The sequence below is a fragment of the Nannospalax galili genome, unplaced genomic scaffold, assembly GCF_000622305.1.
Source record: "Nannospalax galili isolate Female #2095 unplaced genomic scaffold, S.galili_v1.0 scaffold191, whole genome shotgun sequence".
In the NCBI taxonomy this organism is placed as follows: domain Eukaryota; kingdom Metazoa; phylum Chordata; class Mammalia; order Rodentia; family Spalacidae; genus Nannospalax; species Nannospalax galili.
In genome coordinates, this window is record NW_008331484.1 from 4,460,993 (window position 1) to 4,471,803 (window position 10,811).

Consider the following 10,811-nt stretch of genomic DNA (forward strand, 5'->3'; position numbering starts at 1 on the left):
AAATTGACGCTTCATGCCTCAAAGGATAATATTCTGCCCAAATAGCAGAATTTGTGGTAGCTTTCAACTATGCTCTGTGTCTTGTATCAAGACTTTAAAGGCCTGTCCTCTTGTCACCGTTCTAAAACTAAAGCCTGTGTGGCATGATCAAGACTGAAATTCCATGGAGAGCTTCACCTATGATTTACCCTGACCCCTGCAGAGACTAGGTGGAAACATATAATAAAGTTTTTGAGTCTTCAGTGGTTTAGTGTGTAAAGAACCCATGACATGCAAAGAAGAGAAGTGAGAGTTAAGAAAGTTACTGAATCATCAGAGTGGAGAAAAGTCTTCTTACACCTTCTCTCCAACAGCTGTTGCACAAGTAGTGAGAGAATTCAGGTTGCTAATTTCTAGTCCAAATAAGCAGCTGCTTTAGTAGAGCCCCAGGAACCTGAACACACACTACAAAGCAAGTGGAAGTACAGCACATTATTATGAGTGCGTCAGTGAATTTTCAGTAACATCTAACAGTCACTCCTTCACATTGCTGCAGTGAAAATTAAAAAGAAAAAATGAGTTCTATAATGGCATGTGTTGTCCATGTGTTAAAGGTAGCAATTACTATTACTTTAATTCAGACAAATGCATTTTAGTATTTGTCCACCTCAATTATCATTGTGCCTGCTCCTTACTGGATACAAAAACTGAAAACTGCATATTTTTAGTGTATATATGTATGTATATATAAATTATCTCCATTTACAAAGCTTCTTTGTTTTGTTTTGCTTTGAGCCAGGGTCTTGCTATGTGGTCTTGAATTCACTATCTTCCTACCTCAGATTCCTGAGTGCTGGGATTGCAGGTTATATGCCATTATGGTTTACTTAACGAAGCAATTTTCAGTGACAGTATTTCATTTGTCATAAATAATTCTGTGTGGCAATTTAGATCAGAGCAGTATTATTGCCCTCATTTTCAGAGCTTAAAAATCAAAATAAAATATTTCAAATAATTTGCCTAGGGTTATAACTAGTAAAATACAGCGTGGAGACTCAAGCAGTATACTTTCTGTCCTTAAATAATCTACAGAATTTTTGCTGTGGCAAGACGTTCCAGAAATAGTATTCCTAAACTTCTGGAAATAAGGCAGGCACAATTAGAAGTGACCGCCTAAATGAAGAAAAAATAAACATAACCATCAAGGCAGAAAGCAGCAAAGATCCTTTGTGGCCTTATTTTGGTTAGAAAAGAACTTCCCAGAAGTGGTGATGCTTGAAGTGGTCTTTCATGTGTTGCTAAAACATGCAGAGGCAGATGAGAAAAAGAACCCATGAATGGCCTGAGTAGATAAGAGAGCAAAGCTAGGCCTCTGACTGGGGTTGGGAAGATACTGACCAGCCTGATCTGCACTGGGGAGAGACTTCTCACTTTGGAGAACAGCAGGTGGCAAGATAAAATGATAGAGATCTTTGTGTCAAGCAAGAAATTTGGTGTGGATTTCCCAAGCACTGAGAAAGCACACAGAGTCAGAGTGGTGGTAAAGGGAACCCAGAGCTTGGTGATGAGATAGAAGGGCCAAAGCAGATGGAATAAGCAGTGACGGCGAAACATCACATTAGGAAAGGGAAAAAAAGATTCCGTACATGGATACCAGTATGTCTTAAGTGCGAAAAACAAGTGCTCCCAGGGATTCGAGTTCCCTGTATGAGGATGGTATAATTGACCAAGTAGGAAAATTGGTTTCTGAGGCTGTGCCTATGGGTGCATTTGGAAGAACACAGGAGTGAAATCCATACTCTTCATAAAACGACTTCCTTTTTTTTCTAAAAGCAGGCTATGCAGTAATTCAACTTCTTTAAGTTGAAGACAAAGGAATAATTAATCTATAATCAGTAAAACATTACTAGCTTTAAGATCCAACCCTGGGACCTTTGTTGAGAGTTTAAAATTTCGCAAATGGCAGTGGTTAGGAGGCTACCGGAACAAAACCAAGGATCCAGTTCCTCTGGGCTGAATTTTATTTTTCAGAGTCATTTACAAATGAAAAAGGAGAAAAACTCATAAACATTAAGGACTACTGTGTATGCCAGGCTTTTCCATTTTTCATCCCAACATTCTGAGGAGCCCCTGTGATAGTCATCAACAAAAAATGATTTTAACATAGTAGAAGTAGAGCCTTCCTGAAGGTAAGGTTAAATAGGCAGGATTCAAACCTAGGTTTTCAGAAAACCTAGCATTCTGCCACAGGGAGTGTTTCATCTCTAAGCGTCTCTAAACACATAGACAAAACAGCAAAAGGACTTGCTGTCATGTATCCTTACAAGAGATAAAAGAATAACCTGGTATTGTGGTATACCCTTGTAATCCCAGCAATCTAGATGCAGAAGCTGGAAGATCAGTGTAAGTTTGAGGCCAGCCTGACTTAGGGAGTTCCAGGCTAGCCAGAGGTAAACAGTAAGATCCTGTCTCAATTTAAAAAAAAAAGGTAAACAAATTAATTAATTAATTAAGAGCTAATTAAGAGAAAAAGGGAACATGATGGAAAAGACACTGCTATCTTCAGAGAACAGATGCAAATGTAGAGAATAGGAAAACTTTAAAGAGAAAACGATCAATAGCTCTAAACAAAAAAGATACAAGATATACTAAGAGTGGCATAAAATGCGTTTTAGTCTATTATGTGTTGATGGAATCTAAAAATTGTCTACGATAATATTAAGAGTACTTCTCAAAATAAAAGATCAAAATGTCTTTAAAAATGCCTTAAATCTGAAATCTTAATGCTGTGCTTTTTATATTATTTAGAAATCGAGTATTTCCTCCATCTAAGACTGTCAAATGCTGGGTTTTGCTCTCTTCTTCAGAAACATACTGTTCTTCAACATTTTCGTCAGTACAGGGCTGTCATTATCTAACAGTTTAGTCATGAAGTTCAAGAACTGAAACTCAGAGAATTGTCCACATAAATGAATATTTAACCTGTACAGCACTACAGAAAACAGAATGTTTCTTTCTAATGGGTGAGTCATAATACAACCCTTCCCTCCAAAGAGCTCAACTCCTTCTTAATGTACAATTTTCAAATCATTTAATAAACTCTGAAGCTTTCGGTCATGTTGGATTTTGAAAAAAAAAAAAAAAAAAACTCACAATGAAGTCCTTCGTAAACTGTGACTATATCAGTGGTCCTCAGCCTTGGCCTCGGATCAGAATCACCTGTGAAGCGTTGTAAACCACATGTTGAATCGAGATGTCTGACAGTGCAGCCTGACTGCTTGGTCTGAGAAAGGCTCCACAAATGATTCCAAGGCACAGGCAAGCCTGAGAGGTCTGGTATAAGTGATACCTAAACAGTATGGTGGGCTTCCTTTGAGAGAAATTGTGAGGATATTACCATACAAAAATTTTATGTTTAAGTCTTCCCTATAAGGAGAAGCTGACTGCTGAGAAGAGTCACCCTAATTCTATTGCTCCACGAAACAGCTGTGGTTCCACAATCTCTGCACCTCCAGGCAATCCCACTTCAGCAGTTGTGATAAATTCCAAGCATATTTCCAATGCAAACTGACCGGACCTTTGAATCTAAATCTCTCCAACTCCCTCCTAAAGTTTAACTGTAAGTGTTCACTTGGGTTCAACTTTCCATTTGCCTTGAATTAGTCAGCTGGTATGGTTTAAACATTTATAGATAGAAAAGCTCAGATATGATTCAAGTTCTATTATAATCAATTGTTAACTGAGTTTCTCATGCTACCAAGTCTCTGACTCCTATAGACATCTGAGAATAGCCACTGCCAATGAATCTTGGGGGTTTTGTTCTTTAAAAACTAATAATGGGGCCAGCAAGATGGCTCAATGAGTGACGGTGCTTGCAGCCAAACACAAAGACCTGGATTCAATTCCTGATGTCCCCGGGAGAGAACCCTGGGGTTCTGACCTCCACTTGTGCACTCTGGCATGTGTGCATGCATGCACACAACCAACAAATAAATGTTTAAATAAATAAAGTCTATTAAATATTTTTGAAAAATAATAGAACATAGATGTTTATAACAATGTTTATTGAGACTCATGACAGCACACTGTGTATATATTAGGGATATGAACTCATACCCTTAATTTACTCATATTCTAATGGAAGTCTTTCACTTTCATAGTTTATTATATGAATGCAACGATGAATAAGATATACTCTCTGCATCTGGGTCATCAGTCCACAGAAAGAGGAAATCTGTGAACTGAAACTTTCCAATTTGGTGTCATGATAGAAGTGATTACAAAATGCTACATGATCACAGAGGAAAACAAATGGGGTGGGGTGGGGGAGTCAAGTACAAGCCTAACACAGAAAGAGTACTATTCTGGAAGAATGACTGGAAAGAGTATTCCAAACAGACATACAATATGCCAATCTCAGAACAAAAGGAAATGGCGCACACTCGGAGAAGAGTGAGAACTGTGTGGAAGATCACACGGCACAGTGGTGCTCTGCTCAACACCACCCTGTTCATTCTTGGTAACGGCAACAGACCAGTAGATATCTGCACAATTTCCTGGCTTCCAGACTCCTTATTTTCAACAATTCCCCCAGTTTTTCCAGGCTCCTACTCTCACAGTTCTGCCCTTGTCATTACAATGCCTGCACAATGTCTCTTTTTGAAATCCTAAGTTAGTGTTTCAAGCATTCTGTTCATGGAACCCCATCTCTTAACCATTTCAACACATTTGTCTTAGAAACCCTTACCTGGTAACTCCTTTAATCCTGTTGGGATCTACCATCAATTAACAGTCTCTACCACTTCCCCACTCTTCAGATCTGCATCACTCATCTCATTTACATGCACCCTCAACTCCCTTATCCTGTTCTTCCTCATCTGATTAAACCCATGATTAAATTCATTCCTCCACCTATTCCATGCCCAAACACCAACAGGCGAACACAACTGAAGAAAACACCAAAGCATGTTATCTAATTCTACTAATCTCAGAAAAATTACATCCCCCCACCATGCCTTTCCTTATTCCTTTTCCCTGCAATGCTTTTCCCTCCAGTGTTCACTTGGCTTATTACTTATTCAAGCATTTGCTTACATAACAGCTTCTTAAAGAGTCCTTCCCCGAGCACCCCATTTAACAGTGCCATCTAGCCCAGCCTATCTCTCTGTGTCTGTTCTTTTACTCTGTTTTACCTTTCTTCATAGCACTTATTATAAACATCTTTGTCATCTCCACTAGAACATAATGCAATCCATATGGACAGCACCAGTGTTCATCATGTGCATGACTTTAAGTCTGTGAATGTGCCACATAATGAAGGAAATGGTTAATTTTAGGAGTCAACTGACTGGGTCAAGGGATGCCCTGATACTCAGTTGAACATTATTCTGGGGATGTCTGAGGTCGTTCTGGATATTAACCTTTAAATCAGTAGTACAAATGGTTGCCCTTTCCGATATGGTTGGGCCACATCCAATCTACTGAAGTCTTGAAGAGAAGAAAAAGACAAAGTGAGGGAGACTTTGCTCTCATTCTCCTCAAGCCTGGACATATCTTCTCACATCTTTGGACTTGAGAAGAGACTAAAACATAATCAGTGATCTTGGGCTGCTTTTACTTACTGCAGATCTTAGGACTCTTCAGCCTCCATAACTACATGTAAAATTTATAATAAAGTTTATAATAAAGATGGAAGCATACATGATAGATTATTTTATGTACAACTGAGTATGCTTTCAACTGACAAAATCAGCAATGCACCTTCCTTGTCCTCCCTCAGAGGTTTGTCTTAAGCACAATGTCATAATTTATTTCAATTTTTTTTTTAGTCAGGGACCACTACAAATTCAGGCTGGCCTGGAACTTACAATCCTCCTGCTGAAGACTTCCTAGCATTGGTATTACAATTGTGAACCACTACACCCAGCATAAAACAATTTTGATTGTTTCCCTTCCATCAGTTTTCACAGTGATCCATAAGAGTTATAACTACTCGACATATTGATAAGACTTTTGTATATCAGAGAGTGGGAAATAAACCCAACAAGAATTTGAACCCTTCTACTTCAGTGAAATTATAGGAGTCTAGTAGTGTGGGGAATGTCAAGATACCCCCTTTTTAATTAAATGTTATTTCTTAAGATTTAAGATTTTGTTTTTATTTATGTGTATGTATCTATGTGTATATATCACCTGTGCAAGTGGCAACAGAGGCTAGAAGAGGGTATCAGATACCCTGGAGCTGGAGTTATAGGCAGTTGTGAGCCACCCTATGTGGATGCTCAGAACTGAACTCAGGTCGTCTGGAAGAGCAGGAAGTGCTCTGAAGCTCTGAGCTATCTCTCAGTACCCAAGATACTCCTTTTAAGATTAAGGATAAGTGATTGTATCTGGACCATGCTATACCAAGAGAGAGAAACAATACCTAGTAGGATTATTTGGATTTTGGAGGCAACATTATCTCTCCTCTGGGCATGTTTTTCAGCCCATTTACTCAAAGTGAATCTGTTCTGAGTAGAGTCCAGAGCAAGATTGGGATTTACTATAGATCTAGGCTCCTTTGCAAACTATTCTGTCACTTGGTCCATATGATATAAAATTGTACTTCATATTTATGGCAACTTAATGGGCAGCTGTTTAACATCTTTGATGTGACTTTGCAGGTGAATTTTAGTACAAGCTCTTAGGGTTTAGGAACAAAGCACTCTCATCTTCCTCAGATAATAATGTGCTTTGGAAAATAGTTCTATGCCTGCTACTGTGCCCAGAGAGACAACTATTTAACCACAGGCCATTAAGTGACCAGGTGATCTGAGTGGCCTATCATCAACTGGGTGTTAACTAACCCACCAAGCCATAAACCTGGCATGCACAGCATTAAAGACACAGGTAACATGAAGAAGTGGTTCAAATGTCCATTATTCCTCCTATACTGCTTTTTCTTACTGTGTCTGAATTTATGAGCTCATGGAGAATTCACTAAAATCACTTGACAGGAAAAGATTCCATTTACCAATGGTTCTGCACAGTATTTTACCCATCATCCTAAAGCAGCTGTGTAGACACAGTGGTGGAATAGCCACCTTGAAATAGCTTTCAAGGCTAGAAAAATATTTTTCAGAAGGTTGTATATGATGTGAATCAGATCTAATACATGAGCTATTAGTTCTACAGCCAGCACTGATCATGGGAGTGGTGTCACTCTATTGTTCCTAGTATACTATTAGCAACATGCTTGCTTCCTGTTCCTACAGTCTTATGCTTTGCTGTCCTAGAGGTTTTAACTTCAAAGGGAGGAATGCTGCCAATTGAAAACACAATGATCTTATTGGACTGGTATTTAATGTCATCTGGCCCGGCATGGTGGCGCAGTCCTTTAATCCCAGCACTTGGGAGGCAGTGACAGGCAGATCTCTGTGAGTTCAAGGCCAGCCTGGTCTACATAGTGAGTGCCAGGCCAGCTGGGGCTACAGGGAGACCCTGTCTCAAAAAGTTAAAAAAAAAAAAAAAAAAGAATATCATCTGGCCACTTTGGACTCCCCCATGCTTCTGAATCAACAGGGAAAGAAGGGAGATGTGCTGGCAGGGGTGGTTGACCCTGATACCAAGGGGAAACTAGACTGTTACTTCATAGTGAAGAAAAGAAAGATCATAAGCGAATTCTCAGTGTATCACTTAGAACTATTATGCTCTGTTATTAGGACAAAGAAAAAGTACAGCTCAATCCAGGCAGCACTATTAATGCCTAGCCTGACTCAAATGTATTCAACCTGTGGACCTGAGGTCACAGGCTAAGGACAGCTACAAATGCAGCTCAATTTAAAATCATAAATGTACTTAAAACAATGATGGTTTTTACCATTTTTAAACCTTGATTGTGCAGTTCTCACACATGACTTTTGCAGTTAATGATGACAGTGTCATGGCAATATCAAAAGGCTAGACATGCCTGATCCTAGACCTTTCAAGAAAGGAGGCTCAAAGAACCAAGCCAAGTGAGGTACTTTCTGAAGGTAAAGAAAATGCAGAAAGACGAGTAGACTTAGTTGTAAATACCAGCTATGTCCATGTGACTAGTTACAGAGAGGACTAGAGTTATCATATGTGTCTGTTTTAAATATGTATGTTGGGGCTGGAGAGATGGCTCAGCACTAGCTGCTCTTGCAAAGGACCTCAATTTGGTTCTTAGCACCTACAACAGCTAACAACTGTCTGTAACTCCAGTTCCAGGTGATGAGACACTTCTCGCCTCTGGGGGCATTGTATTACATGGTACATTAACATACATGCAGGCAAAACAATCATACATTTAAAGAATAAATAAAAAATGACTGAGGGAGGTGACACACACCTTTAATCTCAGCACTCCAGAGGCAGAAGCAGGTGGATCTCTATGAGATAGAGGTCAGCCTAATCTACATAATGAGTTCCAAATCAGATGGGGTTACAAGGAGACCCTGACTCAAAAAAAAAAAAAAGAAAGAAAAGAAAACAAGGTATGTACATAGAAGCATATGCTGATATATGTATTTACATACTAAGCATATAGTTTTGTTTTCTTTATTACTCTTGTAGTATTAAATATATTGGCATTACATCATAGTAGTTAAGTATTGCTATTTTTTGCATCATAGTGTTTAAGTTAGAGGATATTAAGGACAAGAGCATATACATCACCTAAAGCGGTTCTTTCCTTTCAAGGAAGAGGATTTGTGCATTTATCAGTACATACAGCAAAATTTTATGATGTTGGGTGGGACTGCTGTCTTGATATTGACTTTATTTGAAGATTAAGCAGATTCATGGGTGCCAGGTTGACATGAAGTGGGCTTACTATGTGCCAACCTAAATGGGTCACAGAATGCTTGTTTAAACAATATTCAAGGCATTCCGGGTAATATTTAAAATCAGTAGATAGAATAAAGAAGGTTGCCCCTATTAGTGTGGGCAGGACCAATGAAGGCTTCAACAGAATACAGCAGAGCAAAGAAAAACTCAATGCCTTTGATCTGGAATATCTGGCTTCTGTCTTTATAACTCGCATAGAACATACACAATCAGTTCTCCAGATTCTCAGGCCTTTGGCTTAGACTAAAAATTGGGTCCCACACCCATGAGTATATGGGCAGAACAGATTAGACTCCACAGCTTTTAAAAAAAAAAAAATGAATGAAAGAAAGAACGAAGAAAGGGGACAAGAAGTTGGGAGGGGGAGGAAAGTCAAGGGTAGACCTGGGAAGTATTGGGGGATCAACAAAGTAAATATGATAAAATACATTTATACAGGTATGAAATTCTCAAAGACTTGATAAAATATATCTTAAAATAAAAATAGATCATCGGCTCTTCTCATTTTCAAGTCTCTGTAACTTGAACAAAAAATGCCTTCCTGGTTTTTAAAAGGTTGGTGACTTCAGATCTTAGAATTTGATAGGTTTCATACAATTTTTGCAATAAATCTATATAAATATGTCTTCTATTGGCTCTAATTTTTTACTTAATAAATGGACAAAGTAATGGCCTGTGTAGCTAACAATGTGTCAAATTATGAAGCTAAAGGAATAGCAATAATATTAATAAGAATTAAATGCATTATATCTTAACTATACACGATATACTCAAACACATTTAAATAAGTTTTCTCACTCAGTGCTCATAACCTTATGCAGTGGTTAGTTTTATTATCTCTACTTTACAGAGATGGTGACCAAAGCACAAAGAGTTTGGGTCACTTTTTAATATCCCATTGCCGTAAATGCTTATTTTCAAAATTCATTCCTCAAATATCTTTATTACTTCTGTTATTTCAAATCAATCATCCAATCAATTTAGTGGCAAGAGTGTGCTGAGCTTGCTAGCCTGGGCCCCAGGTGATTTCCTCTAAGAAAATTAAGCCACTGATGACAAATACAAATATCTTTCTGGCTTCAAGAACACGAGGTCAAAAACTCTGAAGAGTATATAATACCTTTGACCAGCCCTTCCATTTATCAGTTCTGTAACTAGCTAATTATAGTAGGAAAAAATTAAAAGAGCTAAATAACTACTAATTACAACCAACTATAAATGAGTTCAGTGAAGCCCTTTAAATTATGTGATCCTTTTCATAAATATGGAGCCCATGTTTTTAGCAATGGGGGGATTATATTTTATTCTAAAGTATAAAAAGTCTATCCTCAAAAGGAATAATTTCACAAAAACAAAACTATTCCTACACCCATAACTACCTAGATCAGAGGTTAACAATTCTTTTCTGTAAATGCTCAGATAGTAAATATTTCAGGTTTCACTGTCTCTATCACAACTGCTCAGGTCTGCTGATGTCTTATGAAAAGAGCCATAAACAACAAGTAAATGAACATTGCACACACACAAAATATGACAAGAAGCCTGGCTAAAATTAATACTGTTAAAGAAAAATGAAATAAACTTCAATGTATTTTCACCTATTCTCTGTCATTTGTAGTTTTACATTTTCTTATATATTTTGATTACACACTTTAAACCTTTTAACATTTCGCTATTTTTAAATGACAATAGCATTTTTTATAGTTTCATCTGAAAAGCACCACAAGTTTCAATGAAACAATCTAGGCATGAAAAATTCTTTAGTGACAGCCTTCGACATTTTCTTCTTACAGGTTTTGTCCTTTTATTTTGTTTGGGGGCTTAGGAGGGTGCTGTCTTTGGTTTTTTTGTTGTTGTTGTTTGGTTCTTATTTTGTTCTTTGCACTGGGCATTGAACCCAGGCCTTGTACATGCTAGGCAAGTACTCTATCATTGAGCTACGTCCCTACCCTTAAAAATTTTTTTTTGATAGGTTCTCAATGTGT